Source organism: Diprion similis, chromosome 14 (assembly GCF_021155765.1).
Source record: "Diprion similis isolate iyDipSimi1 chromosome 14, iyDipSimi1.1, whole genome shotgun sequence".
NCBI lineage: Eukaryota > Metazoa > Arthropoda > Insecta > Hymenoptera > Diprionidae > Diprion > Diprion similis.
This window is the reverse complement of record NC_060118.1, coordinates 8,598,125-8,614,709: the sequence shown is the minus strand read 5'-3', so window position 1 is coordinate 8,614,709 and position 16,585 is coordinate 8,598,125. Positions and strand designations below refer to the sequence as shown.

Sequence of the window (16,585 nt, the reverse complement as noted above, 5' to 3'; positions counted from 1 at the left end):
ATTAATGAATAAATAAGGTTTTTGTATAAATTATGTTATTTCTTGAATATCGTTAAATTTTTTAATTGAATAAAATAGAATTTGAGACAGTATTCTTGCTTGAATTATTTTTGAGTTGAAATGATTTTGAAATTCGATGTAAACGTGAACTTTTGAAATTTTCTTTATCCCTCTTTTTCTCTTACGAGACGGTGAAAAATCGTCGTTTAAAATCCCACGATTGCGATGTATAGTCCAGTACCTTCCAGTGAGATAGAAAATAAAATGAAATGAAATAAAATAGAAAGAAAAATAGAAGCTTTCAAAAGAGAAGAAAGAAAGTAGGAAGATGTGCACAAAGGAACGAATGATACGATGGTGGGAGAAAAATTTTGCTCAATTTAGACTCGCTGCTTCTGAAGAGAAGGAGGAGGAGGAGGGGGAGAAGGGGAAGAATATTGTGCGCGTGCCTTATTCCTTAAATTTGGACTTAAGACACTTGACAAATTGGAGTATTAACAGAACGTGGATACATTCATCAAGCTGAGAAATCGTGATATGTTTTGAAGCCGGCGTTAGAGGGCCTGAAAGATGGCGAAAGACAGGCACCACCTCGTAGTAAAAAACACATGTAAGTAAACAGTTGTGAGTGATGCTGCGCTGTAAATGGGTCTGTTATTTAACCCCAAGTGTTTCATCATCAGAGAAAAACGTTTCCCTCATTCGCCCTCGAGTCGTAAATTTTCCCTCCCATTCACACGCTCGCTGTCTAATCTAATTCAAACGAAAACTTCATATTCCCAAGATAAAAGGTACGGCGATGCTTATTATTAATTAACATTAAGGACTTTCAGTCCTTAACAACGTGCGTGAAAGGGAATGAAAGGATTCTCTCAGAATAATAAATCGATAAACTGAGGATTTTTTTTTTTGTTTTGGGAAAAAAAAATTTAAAGAATTGAAATTAAAAAAAATTAGGGTGACGCTATAAAACCGACTATTTTTTTTTTTTTTTTTTTGAGTCTCGTGTGACAAAATGTTAGTTTTTGATGTTTTAAGAGCCCACTCCAAGGAACAGTAAAAAAAAAAAATTTTGAAAGATCGCTTCACATTTTTTAAAACGTCAGAAATCGTCAAAAATCGTTTTTTTTTTTTTATAATTTTTTTTCTCGTTACGGTATAATTTCATAGACAAAAAAAAAAATAAGTTTCCGAAAGTTTCAGTTCAAAATTTGAATTTTGAAAGGTCGCTGATAATTTTTATTCAATTTTTTGGTGCATTTCTTCAGAACTTTTCGAGTGACCTTTTAATATTCATATTAAAATTTCATACATTTTTTTTCTTTCATTTGGTAAGAAAGAATCGATAACAATACACCACGACGTGAATTAAAAATCAAACAAAATACTGAAAATGTAATTTTTTTAATTTAATTTCTTGACGATTTTTGACATTTTAAAAAATTTGAAGCGACCTCTTAAAATTTTTTTTTTTGAGCCGTCCTTTGGAGTTGGCTCTTAAAACATCAAAAACTAACATTTTGTCACACGAGACTCAAAAAAAAAAAAAAAAAAAAAAAAATAGTCGTTTTTTTTGCGTCACCCTAGTATACATGTATTTTAGAGAAGGCCGCACTGTCGTCGTGGTCGTAACCGCGCCTTTAACATAAATATTGTAATAAACCGGCGAGAGCTGCAAAGAGCAGAAGGCGGGAGTTTAAGCTCTGGGCGGAAATAAGCTGGCTGCTAGTTGCGGGTGTGTATTTATTTATATACACACACACACACACACACACACGCACACACAAATACAGATAAAAGCGACATTACGTAGTCACTGCACTGACGGTGAGAGAGAGAGAGGGAGAGAGAGAGAGAGAAAGGAGGAGAAAACTGGAATGTTGAGGGGATTTCCTCGCTGTTTCCATCTTCCGGTGCAGCAGTCCATCCTCGTGGCGTTTTCCCCGCCCTTAGTCCGTTTCATTTTCGGCATGAAATAGGCACCCGGGGTTTTTCCTCCCCCGGGAAACGGCATTTGCAGGCTAAGCCTCTTAGTGGGGTAGTTACAAATACAAGTTAGGGAAATAGCTAATAATTATTCCCCGAGATGTAACTTCGTCCATTTTCATTTGTATTTTATCCTCTTTTCCCTCATCTTACATTTTTTCCTAGAACGAATTTGTATTTTTTTTTTTTTTCTGTTTTTACCCTCCTTAATTCGAGGTTTTGCGTAGTAGATTATTTATTTATTTATTTTCTTTCTTCTTTCTTTTCAACAAATCTTCATTCCTTCGTCGGCTACTTCGAATTTTATTATTGTGTATTAATGTACAGAGTGATGTAAAGAATTTCGAAAATACTGCTGCGAAATTTTTTTTTTTTTTTTTGTAAAGAAATGTCTCGTCGGAATTAGTCGTGTCGGGGGAAATAATTTTTCTCTAATTTGAATGAAGTTAGTGATTTCGGTGAAAGCTAAGTAATGCGAAAAACCATTCATTCAAAAACCAAAATTATGACACTGAAAGCAACTGATATTTAGTCATACTTACAAGCATATTATGAAAAATTCATCTACTATACGCTTAAATGTTTGAATGAATCAACGAAGCTTTTATATCTTACAAATTTACACATTTTGAATTAACGAAATTCGGTTTCATTTATTCGATATTGAAAGCTTTCGTCTGAAATCAAAGTATAAATCTAATCTCCATCATAAAATTTTTAGTCTGAAAGTGTTTTTTTTTTTTTTTTTTTTTTTTTTTTTAAATTCCTTTTTTATAACAAAAAATTTAGTGACCTGCATCATTCTACATTTTCAAGGTCTAAGGTACAATTATTAACCTAATTTTGGTAATAAAAATTATGCCTTGCCATAGAGATTCGAAGAATTAAAAAACTCAGCTTCACGGATCTATGCAAGAATTTGAGCAATATTAAACAGCTTACGAGTATTTCAACCTTTAACGAAAAATCAAATTCTCTTACGTTAAACGAGTGTGATTTTAAAATTGAAAAAAAAAAAACAGGTTCTGCTAGACTTGACCTAAAGAGCTGACATTTCTCTACTATTTTTTTTTCTTCCTTTCTGTCAAACACTAACATTTTTGGAGACTAGAGGGCTTAAAAAACAAAAAAAAAAAAAAAAACCACTAGCAAAAAACAAAAACACTTCTCTTCCCTTTATCCTGCACCCCAATACACTTCATTGTATCAATCATCCCTTGGAATATTTAAATATCGTATTAAAAATAATGATAAAACGAGAACATGGTTACACAGTGTCAATATATTTTCACATTTCAGGGATAAAAATCTCTACTGTAGGGGATCGCACGCGATGGGGGTTAGAGATTGGGGTTCACTTTATCTAAATGTTAAGCAGCATGCAGGGAAGGGTGCGTGCCGTGGCTCGATCCGGTTTGCGGCATGAGAGAACGCAAACGGCCAACCGGGGGTGAAAGTATTTTCGCAAAACAAAAAAAAAAAAAACAACCACCGACAAAACAAAAAATAAAATGTATATAATTTATCGCATCGTTGAATTCTGAACATAACATTACATCATATACACACACATCCATGCATATATGTATATGAATATATGTATATATACTTGATGCGCGTTCAGGCATTCATGCAGTTCTTTTTCATTTTTTTAACACGTGTTTGTTCCTTTTTTTGGTTTTTTTTTTTTTTTTTTTTTTTTGTCTTCCCCCTGCAGCTTTTTATACTCTGCACAGATGCCGTGACCGTTCATTTATCGCTTTAACGTGTGTGCTTCAAAAGTTATCTCGTGGAATTACTGCGGTGAATCCATTAGCGCGTGGGGGAGCGAAGAAGAGGAAACAAAAAGAATAAAAAAATTAACTGGAAAAAAACCGTTTCTCACAAAAAAATGAAAATAAAAAAAAAAAAAAAAAAAATAGATACACGTGTTCAACGACTGGAGGATGATGATAATTCCTTCTACCTTGTGTTTTGTTTTTTTGTTTTTTTTTTTCATTTTAGACAGTTTTTTTTTTTTTTTTACACGTGTCCTCAAATTTATTCAATACCAAGTACTAGCAAATTTTTCTTCTTTTTTTTCTGTTTCCCGCGTGTCCGCAATTTTGTTGTTGTTGTTGTTTTTACTTTTTTTTTCTTCTTAATTTTTTGCTTCCTACCTAATTCATTTCTTCTCGGCTGAGAAAATGAGAAAATATATACGGTAACGATGAATTTGTTTCCGTATATGAAATTCAATTCGAAACTGTTTCGTTGAGTATTCATACTCGTTGCCGGTATTCTGAATATAAGAGGAATATAAAAAGAGAATGAAAATGAAAAATATTTGAATGAACATAATTCAGATGCGGAAGGTCGATTTCGCCAGGGAAATCTGCTTTGGTCCCGATGCGATTTCTTTGCTACGGCAAGCGAAATGATGCAACGAGGAGGCGAGGAATGATAAAAACTAAAGTAAGAAAAAAAAAAAAATAATCAAAAAACAAAGAAAAAAGAGAAATGATAAGAAAAAAAAAATTAGAAATGAAATTTAGAGCTCCGTTACCGAAAATACGATGTTATACGTATAAGATCTTCAGGATTAAACTGATTCATTATTCAGATACGTAGTTCGGTATAAACACAAGATAGCATCACGTCAGAGTTGCCGATGTGGAATTAAGACAAAGTAGACATTTTTTTTTTGTTTTTCATCCCTTACCCCACATCTTCCGTTTTTCAGATCATAGAATCATTATTTCTATAGAATTTATCGAGTTTAATTGTTTTTTTTATTTTTTTTTATTTTCATTATTACATTTTTATAGAATTTTCAATGCAACAAGGTTTAAATATTTTAGCATTAATTTACACCGGTGTATATTTGCTATTTTTCTTTTGTTTCGACTCCTCTTTCTTCAAATCTTGTTAAAAATTCTCAGAGATTTTTATTACTCAGAAATCACTCAGTATTTTCCTCGTTTGAAGAATACATTCACTGCTAAATCAGGTCTTGATTATTTCAGAATTCTCGTTCGTATGTTGTCAGTTGTTGATCGTGCGATGTTTAAATATCGATTTTTAAATTCCTGAGGGTCGAATTAGTCGAAAATGAATTGTATAAACCCATTTTGAGAAAAAAAGTTTTCAAGCTTTGAAAAGCACAAAAATATGATATAATTCAATATTATTATTATTTTGTAGAAATAAAAAACTTTAAGTTATTCGTGGAAAAGAAAAGGAAGATTAGCCTAACGAACGAACCTAGAAGAGTTCAATTCGCTTGACGGCTGAAAAAAAAACAAAACAAAAAAATCGAGGGGAAAAAATAGTAGATAACGGATCGTCAAGTGTGTAAAAGTTTGTTGAAAAAAAACAAAAGCAAAAAACTTTAGCAGATGGAAACTTTCAGTCACCAAGAGAGTAAGATAAGAATAAAAATAGCTGCGGATTGGCCGAGCTTAAATTCGGAAAAAATGTTAGCGACGAGGGAGCTTCGAGCTTTTCTGGGCTCGAGAAATCTCAGCTTAGGAGTGTAAGCAGCTCACTAATCAGGACCAACCCTTCTTTCACCGATTCCCTGTCCCACATGGCTCTGTGATTTTTCGAAAAGCAGCTTTTTCTGTCGAACCCGGCTGACTGCGATACATTATGTACATTAAGCTCCGGGATCGAAGGTCACGGAATTCGTAAAGCCATTGAAATTCATCGTAGTTGCAAAATCCTTTCCGGAGGTTAATTTCCATTTTGCAAACAATTTTCTGTCTCTTCTAGGCAAAAAACTGTGTTCCATTTTCACCCCTAAATTTTTTTCCACCCTTGTAAAGGAACCGAGCTTTGTTTAACCTCGATAGGAATATTCATTAAGCCCGAAAGAAGACAAATATTCGTCGCAGTCTTTTTTGCCTGCCGTGATTCTCTGCAATTTCAATTCTGTTTTCGTCGACTTATTGCATTCGCAATAAAGTGCAAATAATTTTGATGATCTTTTTTCCCGCGTCTCGACTGTTTGTCGAGGGATAAAAATTCACGTTGATGCTAATACTGGAAAATGAGCAACGAACTTTTCAAAGCTTTTGGTGGAAAAGCTCGGTCTTTACATTAACAGTAATCCGAAATTCTGTGCGATTCTTCTTCCACTTTCTTTTCTTTCTCATTTTCCCTTGTTTATCTTGGTTAATTAAACAAAGGGGATTCGATCCGCCCTTTGACTCTCGGGTAACAAGGGTTGAAACTGCAGGAAACGTCCACTTGACGGTGACAAAATTCTCAGTCGTATTTGAAAAATGATCCTGCAATAAAATGTCCGGAGATCAAAGGTTGAATTCTTGCGAATCTTGCAGAAAGATCGTTTCAAGATTGTATTATCTTTTTATTTCACCCTCCTCTTATCTTATAAGGGATAGAGTATCCCGCAGCTTTGAGAACTTCCAGTGTTTTCCTAACTCAGCCGTGAAGTTTGAGGAAAACCAAGAAGCGAAATAAAGTGAAAATGAAAACAAGATGACCGAGAAAACCGAGAATCGACTTCAAATTTAAGCTCCAAAAAATTTCCGTCATTCATACAATCGGCAAAAGCTTTATCCCCAGAATTGTTAAGACTCGTTTTAGAAACTGGACTTGATTTTTTTTTCATCTTTAGCTGGACGAGACGGTACAGTTCGGAAAAACGAATTCACTTGAGCTTCCAGCTTCTCATATTCCAACGATATTGAAAGGAATGAAAACGAGTAGAATGAGAATCTGTAGAGCTTATAGAATCCGTTCCGCATAAAACTTACATTACAGAGTTATCAAATCAGCGCAGCGATTCGACCTCTCGAAGCTAGAACTAGACTCACCCTGATTGTCCTGGAAAAATTTTATACCCCGACGACTTTTCTTCCTCCGTCAAATTTCATTTCCGTTCATTTTCTTTTCTCCCTGTCTTTCTTCTTCTGTTTCATTTTCTCCTCCACTCCTCCTCAAATTTTTTCTTCTATTATTTCAGGTTCTCGATCGTAACGCGAATTTTGCAGTCTTTGCAAATATTGTGCGATTATTTGGTGGCAGCGGTGGAATAAAATTTTGCTCAAACTTTTTTGAAAAATCTATAACACTTATATAAAAGTAAATAAAAATCCCATAACAGTTTTTTTTTTTTTTCTTGAGATCACGCGTTGTTTCTTTTTTCCTCACCGTATAAATGCGAGTCACAGAAATTGAATCGATGATCATTATTTCGAGAAGAGGCTTATCTTTCACCGTATTTTTTCTACCTAATTTTTTTCCCCTTTGTCTTTCCGAAGAGAAATAGATGACCAGATTATACCGGAGAACGACGGCAGGCTTGTTTCGGGCATTGATTGTATTTCCGAAGAGCTGACCATACATATATATATATATATATATATATATACGTTTTATATAGCAAAGGTCGAGGATTCGTCGCAGCCAGAAAATTTCTTTTCTTTTTTTGTGCTTGTCGTTTTTATCAGCTGCTATTTTTTTTCTTATAATTTTTACTCCATGAAAGAGAAAACGAAGGCTTTGTACCAAGAATTGAGACAAAGCCGCCTCGAATCGACCTTAACAAGAAAGAATATTTTAGGTTCTGATACACGCGAATGATATTTTCGTCTTACAGTTTCGAGAGAAATATTTCAGTTTTCAAACGTTGAGCGAGAGGCGTTGAAAAAAAAATTTGGAAAGCAAAGAAAATAGGCAGTGAAAACAACTTTTAAAAATGAAATATCGACTTCTCACGAAAATAATCGAATGGATTCTTTTTGATTTTTGATTACAAATATTGCGACGAAATATCGTGAGAATGAAGTCATTTTGATTTGACAAAAAAGTAATCAGAACCATGATTCGTGTTATCAAGTTAAATCAGATTTACTTGGTATAAAAAAATATTTCTTTCGATATAATTGATCTACATATCTTGTACGTAAAAGACAAAAAAAAAATATTTCGTGTGAGGACTGATTAGATTTTTATTTCATACTTTTCAACAAAATATTCTTTTGATCAGTGACTGGGTGAAATATTTCAAGACTTGTAGAATTCATGATTCGTTAGCTTGATAATTATAATCCTTACGCGATAGAGAAATTCCCGATATTTGGTCGAATATTTTCTGAAAAAAAAAAGCTTTTTCGAACCTCGAAATGTAAAATAAAAACAGAATAAAAATAACGTTGAACAGAAAGTAGATTAAGAAAATATAAGAAATGTATTATATTGTAATAAAACATATAAAGTACAGAAACAAAGAATTATAAAATATTGTTAGAAGGGGTGAAATCATCCATTTTGAAATTAAAGAAGAAAAAAGAGAAGAACAAAAAAAGAGAAATAGAAGAAAATTCCATAAAAATAGGGACCGGGGATCGAATTGGTTATATTTGAGGGGTTATTCGATACGAATACGCTATTTCTGATATGAGCTTTCGGAAAAAGCTTCGTCATACGTATACCTGATGGATAAAAATTTGTTTACCACCCCCGGCGATTTCCCGTAAAGTATTTTATATCCCGTCTCCCTTCCATCAGAGAGGAATCACATTTGAGTCGAGAAGATTTAGCGAAATCTGATCCAAGCTTTCCAATCTCTCGTAACCTGGCGCTGAAGGTGAGCCGTCTTATTATAAAAAAAAAAAATTCGTCGACGAAGTGAGGAATTTGTTTAATTAGACCCGAGGGAAGATAACCCCGTTCAATTTTATTCTGTTAAAATTGTTTTCAAAGAATTTTTCAAACCTTACCATTAGAGGCAAATATTATTATATAAATGATAAACATTTTTTTTTTATTCTGTTTGTTGTAATATCACACAAAACGCATTCAATATCTCTAAAGAGAATTTTTTTTTATGATTTAATTACCAGCGAATTTTATCAGGTGTAGTTTTTTCAAATTGAAAAAATTTTTTTTTCTAGTTTCTGTTTTTTTTTCTCTTCATCCTATCACGCACAGCGATAATTTTTTTATAACTAGTTTTGCACTGAAAAGATTACAAAATTCTTTTTGTTCATTGTCTTTTTTTTTACTGATTTTCAATTTCCCAGCATCTAGGCAAGCTTTCAAAAATACATTAATTCACATTTCATTCTCAATTCGTTGTCTTTTGTTTGGTCAAAAATCAATACTAAATCTATCGATTTTGTCATCGAATTAAAAATTATTCAACGATAACTAGAAACTGTTTCTTTCACAATTCACTGTTATTTTATGTTTATGAATTTTTGAAAAGAGCTTTCAAATTCAATAGTTTGACGAATAATGATAAACTTTACTAAAAAAAAAAAAGGAATCGAATTTCGGCAAACCAGCCTCGTTGAAGTGTGAATTTTGTTTTCCGAACCCTTTTTTGAACAGACGAATAACGAACCAAAAAAAAAAAAAAAAAACTGCGAAATCGAAACATGGAAAAATAAACGTTCATTAGCTCAAATTAGGCGGCTCCCTAAATACACGGGAAAATTGAACAGCGAGTTTAGTCAAAGCATCGGCGAAAAAGCTGCTGCACGCCATGACGTCGAGGTCGAAAATTCATGGGTAGAAAATGGCTACCCTTTGAGTAGGTCTGTAAGTTAGGGTTAAAAGCCGGTGATTTATCGACGCGTTCCACTTACCACTCAGGTTAATTAGTTCCCCGAATTTCTGCCGTTGAGTGATTGATTTTTGCAGGTAAAAATTAACACAACACACCGAGTTTACTCTCGTTCGCGTGAACAGATGTACACGTACATCAATGAAAAAAATTTTTCGAGCAAAGCGAAGCTCGACGATAAATTAAACCAATTTCAGCTTGTTATTCGTACAAACATTTCACTCCCAGTATTCCGTGTATTCGGAAAAGCGAATAGAAAAATCCGCCCCAATTTCACCACCAATTTGCAATAATAATTGGCCCCTTTAATCAGCAGCGCGATTAAAAATAGTAAGAATAAAGATAATAATAAAATAATATATCAGAACGAAAACGAAGTTCATATTTTCTTTCAATTCTCTCTGAATTTGATCCGCTTACTTTTATTTCGATAAAAAGACAACAAAGACATATTTTCGAATATCGGCAAAATCCGAGAATTTTTTCCCACACAAGCTTATAAAAATTTAAAAATTGAATGAAAATTTCGAAGAGCGAAGAAACAAGTGGATCAAAAAACGAAGCGAAATTTCTTTACCTGTTCGATTTTTAAAAAAACTGATTGCAAAAAACGGAGAACCGCCTTTGAATTTCGCGTTATTAATGGAAGACGGTGACCGTAGGAAACGGGCTTTGCAGCTGGTTCTTAGAGTTGGCGCTAATGAAGGTCGAAGACTAATAATACCCCATAACGAAAAGGTGGGCCACCTGGTTACCACCCGATGGTCGCGAGTTGCCGGTCAGCCCAAGTTGCCTCATTTCGAAAACTGGACCTTATGGGGTGGGAAAATACTGTCCACCGACCAACCGCGGGTTCCCCAACAAAATCGTATACAAGCCGCTGACTTACGACCACCATAAATTCAGTGCAAAGTTGGATCGCCGTGGAATAAATCCTCGAGATGACGGTTTGATTTCACCATATGTTTCACAATTTTTCATTTTATACTATTATTTTATACCTTTGACATCGTTTTAAAAACGTTTTATACATGTATAAACGATTTTAATAGATATAATATAGCGGTTATGGATTTAGTACCGATTTCCCGCCACCGTAGGGCGTGACGAAAAGTTTTTCAAAAAACCGATGCAAAGTTTTACAGAGATGGAGAGAAACGAAAAAAAAAAAATGAACAAATTTTAAAAAAATACAGTTTTCCGGAAAATGAAAATTTCGGTTTGATTGACGCGTGGAGGAAAAAAAAAAAAAGATAAAGAAAGAGTTTGCCGGAGAATGAAATAACGTTTTCCAACAATGAAAATTCCCATTTGAATGACACGTGAAAGAAAAAAAAAAAAAAAAAAAAACGGTTTTTCGGAAAATGAAAAAAAGTTTTCCAAAATTGAAAATTTCCGTTCCATTGACGCGTAAAACGAGAGAAAGAAAGAGTTTGCCAGAAAATGAGAAAAAAAAAAAACGTTTTCCAAAACTGAAAATTCCCGTATGATTGACACGTAATAAAAAAAAAAAAATATATCAAAAAATGAAAGGGTTTGCCAGAAAATGAAAAAAAGTTTTTCGCAAAATGAAACAACGTTTTCCAACAATAAAAATTACCATTTGATTGACACTTAAGGGATAAAAGAAAAAAAAAAAAAATACCCGCACACACACCCAGTTTTTCCCGAAAGTGAAAGAAAAGTTGTCCGAGAACTGTTATTCGTTGTTTTTTTTTCTCTTTTTTTTTACATTTCTGAAAAACATTTTTGTCTCATTTTCCGTGAAAATTTTTTCTCAACTAGTTTTATTTTTCTTTAAATAACTACTTATTTACCACGTAAACGATTGATTATGCGAACATCCGGTTTTGATGCGCGCCTTGCAATAGCCGAGAAAGTTTCTAGCTCGCGTTGGGATAACGCAGCATCATCTTCATCCACGTCTGCATCCTCATCCCACTGCCATGCCGGTGTGTTTCTCGCGAATGGTATTCAATTCCGCGCAGGTACATCCTTGTTCTATCAAGGATGTCTCTCCCCCCGTGATCTACTATCCACCCCACGCATCCACCGTAGCTACCCCTACACAACGGATGGCAAGCAGGCAGCCATCAATTCTCCGGGCGATTATCTCGCGCGCATTCGTCTTCTTCATTCTTCATATATATACATATATATGTGTGTGTGTACGTGTGTATGTAGAAGATCAAATTATGCAGTCGTCGAAATTAGAATTTTTCAAGGTGAAAAGGTCTCAGGGGTTTTTTAATAGGGGTCATAAGTGGGGTGAATCAGCCCCCAAAATATATTAAAAAGACACTTAGAAGGATTTGTAGGTAAGAAATAAGATTAGTTTGAAAGTTTAGATTTTTTTTTCGGAAAATAATATACTCTTGTATTTTATGAAATTCTATAATTTTTAATTTTATTTATGTTTCGGGTTACTAAATATCATGTATATATGATAAAAAGTTGTTCCTAGAAATATCTTTGAAAGTTACTTATTGATTATTAATATTCAACTGTTGTCATTTTTTACTTTGGCTTATAAATAATTGTTATTGTTTTGAGTATGGAATAATTAATTTGAATAGATACAAATTATGTGAATATGCGTTAAAATAACGAAGTTAAAGCTCAAAACATATTTAAACAAATTCATTATTTTGGCCTAAAAGTGGTTCTTATTTTTTTCTACTATAGTCTAACTTTTAAAAAAAAAATTTAAATCTCACAGTTTTGTAGGTAAATGGATAAGTTTTGAAAAAAAAAAAATAGTTTCATAATTGTGCCAGGAGAATTTTTAACAACACAAGAATTTGTTGCTTCGTTTCACCACTTTATTATCACGATTTCTTGTTCGAATTTAGTGAAATACACAGTATTCAATAGTTCAAGCTATTAAAGTGATATTCATTTGGTATTACGATGGTTGAATGCAATTTGAAAAGGCTCGATTTTCATTTCTTCAAAAACACCTTTAAAATTTCGAATTTTCACATTTCAAGTTCAGATTCGTAATCGGTGACCAATATTTCACTAAATTTTTAACGACAAATCGTAATAACAATGTGATGAAGCGCAACAACGAATTCTTAGGCCAAAAATGACATGAATCATTCAAAAAACACATTTTTCAGTTTCACGACCCCAAATATCAACCGATTTCTTCAAAACTTTGGGAATCGCTTTTACTTTGTGTCTTCTATAACATAATGACTAAGCAGCTTCAAATTCAACGATTTAATTTCTTTGGCACAGTCTCGTGCACGTAATATATAAGGAAGAAAATTTTACATCTGACTCGAATTCGAAAAAATTTAACAAACCATTTTTCATCTCTTCGCATTTGATTCTTTTCACTAAAATCATAACAATATATATTTATTAAAAATAATACCGATAAAAATTGTTAAGATTTTTCCCTCTATTTTTCTCTTCTCAAATTTTTATTACTTCTGTATTGTTTTTTTTATTTTCCTTCACAACAATAATAATAATAATAGGAAGAAGAATATAAACTAAAGCAGAAAGAGAATAGAAATAAGAGAAATTTCTGTGTGTAGAGATTATACCAACGGTCAATATTGAAAAGCTTTCTTCGAAAGCTAAGAGACCAACAGAAAAGCAGAAAAGCTTCGAAGTGAAAACATTCGTTCGGTAAATTAAACTGCCGTCGATTGAAGAGAGGAGAATACTCATCAGGATTTATCCGTGCGGAGGTTCCCAGTTTATATCCTGCGGCCTTTTTCCTCTCTCTCTCTCTCTCTCTCTCTCTCTCTCTTTTTTTTTTTTTTTGTTTTTCTCTTTGACAACGTTTCATCACGTAAAATTCATTAAACGAAAATTACTCTCGATTTCGTTTTTTGCCGTCAATTTACATAAAATCGTCGTTATTTAGTCAGTTTTTTTTTTCCACCGCGTTAATAATCCAAAACATGACTCTCGTAAGTATCGTTAAACAAAAAAAAGATAAAAATAACTCTTCCATCATTTGGTATTTCGAGTGTTTTATTTTATTACGTCGAGAATTCAATTCAGGGTATCCAGTATTCATGGAAATTATGGAATCAGGAAATTCTCAGGAAATATGATTTGAGTTTGATAAAAAATATTTTTTTTTCTTCCAACTTTCAGTCAATCGTCACGAACCAAGCTAAGATTTCTTAAAAATCGTAACTGCAAACCAATTCTTACAAATTCACGTCACAATTAGCTGTGCTCTGGTCAAATATAAAATATTTTTGTCCCTGTTGCATTTTTCATTTATTGTGTACATGAGCAAAAACCAAAATAAATAATGTTTCTTTTCTGGAAAAGCTGGAATTTTCAGGAAACTACGTTTTCACAAATAACTAGACACCCTGAATTTGTGCTTTATAATAAATAAACAAATAAATAAATAAATAAATAAATAAATAAATAAGAAGCGGTGAATTTCGGCAGCTGGTCTTCTCCATTAAATCGGACTAATTTCTCTTTTGAATTAATTCACATAGACGTGATTCGTTGGTTACAAATTAGCGGTAATTTCATCTCTTAATTAAACACCCACGCGCATATAATATCCGTAGGTACAAGGTATTTTCCGCAAGAACCGTTCGTTACACAGGCACATACATAATATGGGTGCCTACATATGTACATACATACGTAATCTTGGTGTAATCAGGGAAAATTGACGCAGCAGAAACAGAATGAAATTAGCTCCTGTCCTCCCCTCGAGGTTTGGTTAGCTACGGGGGTAACTTAAATAGCAAGTTTGCTTCCACTTAGTTCCTCGAACTTGAGCGGCATCCAGTTTCACTCGGAGGGTATACGTATATACATACATGGGGCGTTCCACGCCAATTCGACCTGGCTTTCACCCTTGATCTTTCAGATTTGGAGAGAGATTTTTTCTATGATTGTTCTCGCTTTGAAAGATACTTGATTTTTTTTTGCGTTTTTTTCTATTTAATTCGAACTTTCTACAATTTTTTTAAACGGTTTTATCAACCGACCAAAATTAAAAATTTGAGAAAATTCTGCCTCATCGGATTTAAAAAAAAAAAATTTCAGATTTTTCGCCAGAGATTATTTTTCTACTTCATATCGGTGATGGAAAAAAATTGCAAACCGTAAAACGGAGACCGAAAAATCTGAAATTTTTTTCACAAATACGATGTGTCATAAAAATTTTCTCAGCAACCATCCATAGTAAAATGAATTCTTTCAAAAGATTGAAAGCAGTAAGAAGGGTAAATCGGCCGACTCCAGATCCAAGCTTGAAAATTTTTATACCTGACGCGGGTTTTTTCAGAATTTTATCGAATTTTTAATTTTGGCCGGCAGATAAAATCGTTTCTAACAATTGAAGAAAATTCAAATTGAGTCGAAAAAAAAACACAGAATACCTTTCGAAGTGAGAACAACCATAGAAAAAATCTCTCGCCAAATCTGAGAGGTCAAGGGTAAAACCTACGTCAAATTGGCGTGGAATGCCCCATATATATACACATATATCATCGTTGAGCCTTGATCAAAAGTGATCAAAAAGTTACACCTGGTTTTTCAACTACGTTAGGATCCATATACCTCCGCGCATATGATGATCCTATATAGTATACAGGGTGGTCCTTTTTAACCGCCCTTACTTGCCAGTATTTCAGAAACTAGAAGAGATACGAGAAATGTTGACCAGTAATCGATATGATGTGATATTTTTTCTTTTTACCTTGTTCGATTCTATTGAAAATAATTACAATACCTAAGAAAGAAGCATATAATCATTAGAGTGTTTGATTTTCAGGCGATATTTTTTTTTCTGTGTGCTACCTGAAAATTTCATACTTTATAAAAATCAAAAAATTGTGTTACACGTGTTTTTCCCAAAAAAAAATTTTTTAGCATTGAAAAATCGAATTGAAACCGAAAAAAAAATTCTTCTGTATTATTTATATGGGAAATCGAATTTTTGAAATAGCTCAGTCTCTGATGGACTTGGAACCTTTTACCCGGCGGCATAATATTTTGATTTTTATAAAGTATAAGATTTTCAGGTAGCACACAGAGAAAAAAAAATATCGCCTGAAAATGAAACACCCTAATAATCATCCTCGAATAATTTTGATTTGAGAAAACAAAAGCTTGTGAAATTTTGGAAAAGCTCATTTTACGATTAATGACCAGCTGGGGTAGAATTAGAAAGAATATCGGCAAGAATCGAGGCTGAGTCGACAATGAACATTAAACACTGTAGCGCCGGACGCCCCTTGAGATAAGGGTTGAAATTGGCACTCCGTTCTGCATGTAGACGGAATATCGCAGCGGCCATTATTATCGCTATTTTGTATGTATCTTGGCGATCATCGGGTGCAGAATGTATGGCTTAGCGTATGAACCACGTGCAGCGAATGCAGGTCACCGCATGCGTATCGCGAATGCGAATTTCGCAGGGCTGTAATAACCCCGTCCTCCCACCCCCAAATCATAAATTCAAACTGCATAGTGGGTGTGTAACTGCAGTTTGGGCTGACGATAAATCAAATTTCACGTGAATCTGCACGACGATTTAATGTCAGAGTCGATTGCGAATCACACTTTTTTCCAAACGTTCATTTACTGGCATAAAACGAGTAAGGAACCGTTCAAAAAACTATCTTCGCTTTTTTCGACGATTTTAAACCACCACTCCCCTCCACCCCCACGTTGCGTTTGATCTATTGATTTATACTTCGATCTATTTCTAAGATTCTTCATATTGGAACCTATTTGAGGTATTCAAAATGAAAATTCGTTTCAATAATAGAGAGAATTTAATCGCTTGGCAGTGGAAATCGATTGGCAACCCTTGATTTCTTTGTGTACGAAATTCTTTTGCCAAAATGCGAATTCTATACGCAAAAAACGAACGTCGAATCCCCCCCCCCTCCCCCATCTTCCCGCGCCCTTGCCCTCAAAAACGAACGTATTTTTTGTATGGTATCTGAAACGTTGAACAATTTTTGGAATTTATTACTCAATAAACAATTATTTGGTTATATCAGGATTTTTTTTATT

General features: G+C 33.6%; 1 protein-coding gene across 2 annotated transcripts in view; it reads left to right on the top strand.

The window, feature by feature from the left end:
* LOC124414716 (glutamate receptor ionotropic, kainate 2) overlaps positions 1–16,585 on the top strand; it is a 198,524-nt gene that overhangs the window by 119,355 nt on the left and 62,584 nt on the right. The gene's annotated exons all lie outside the window — the stretch shown is intronic.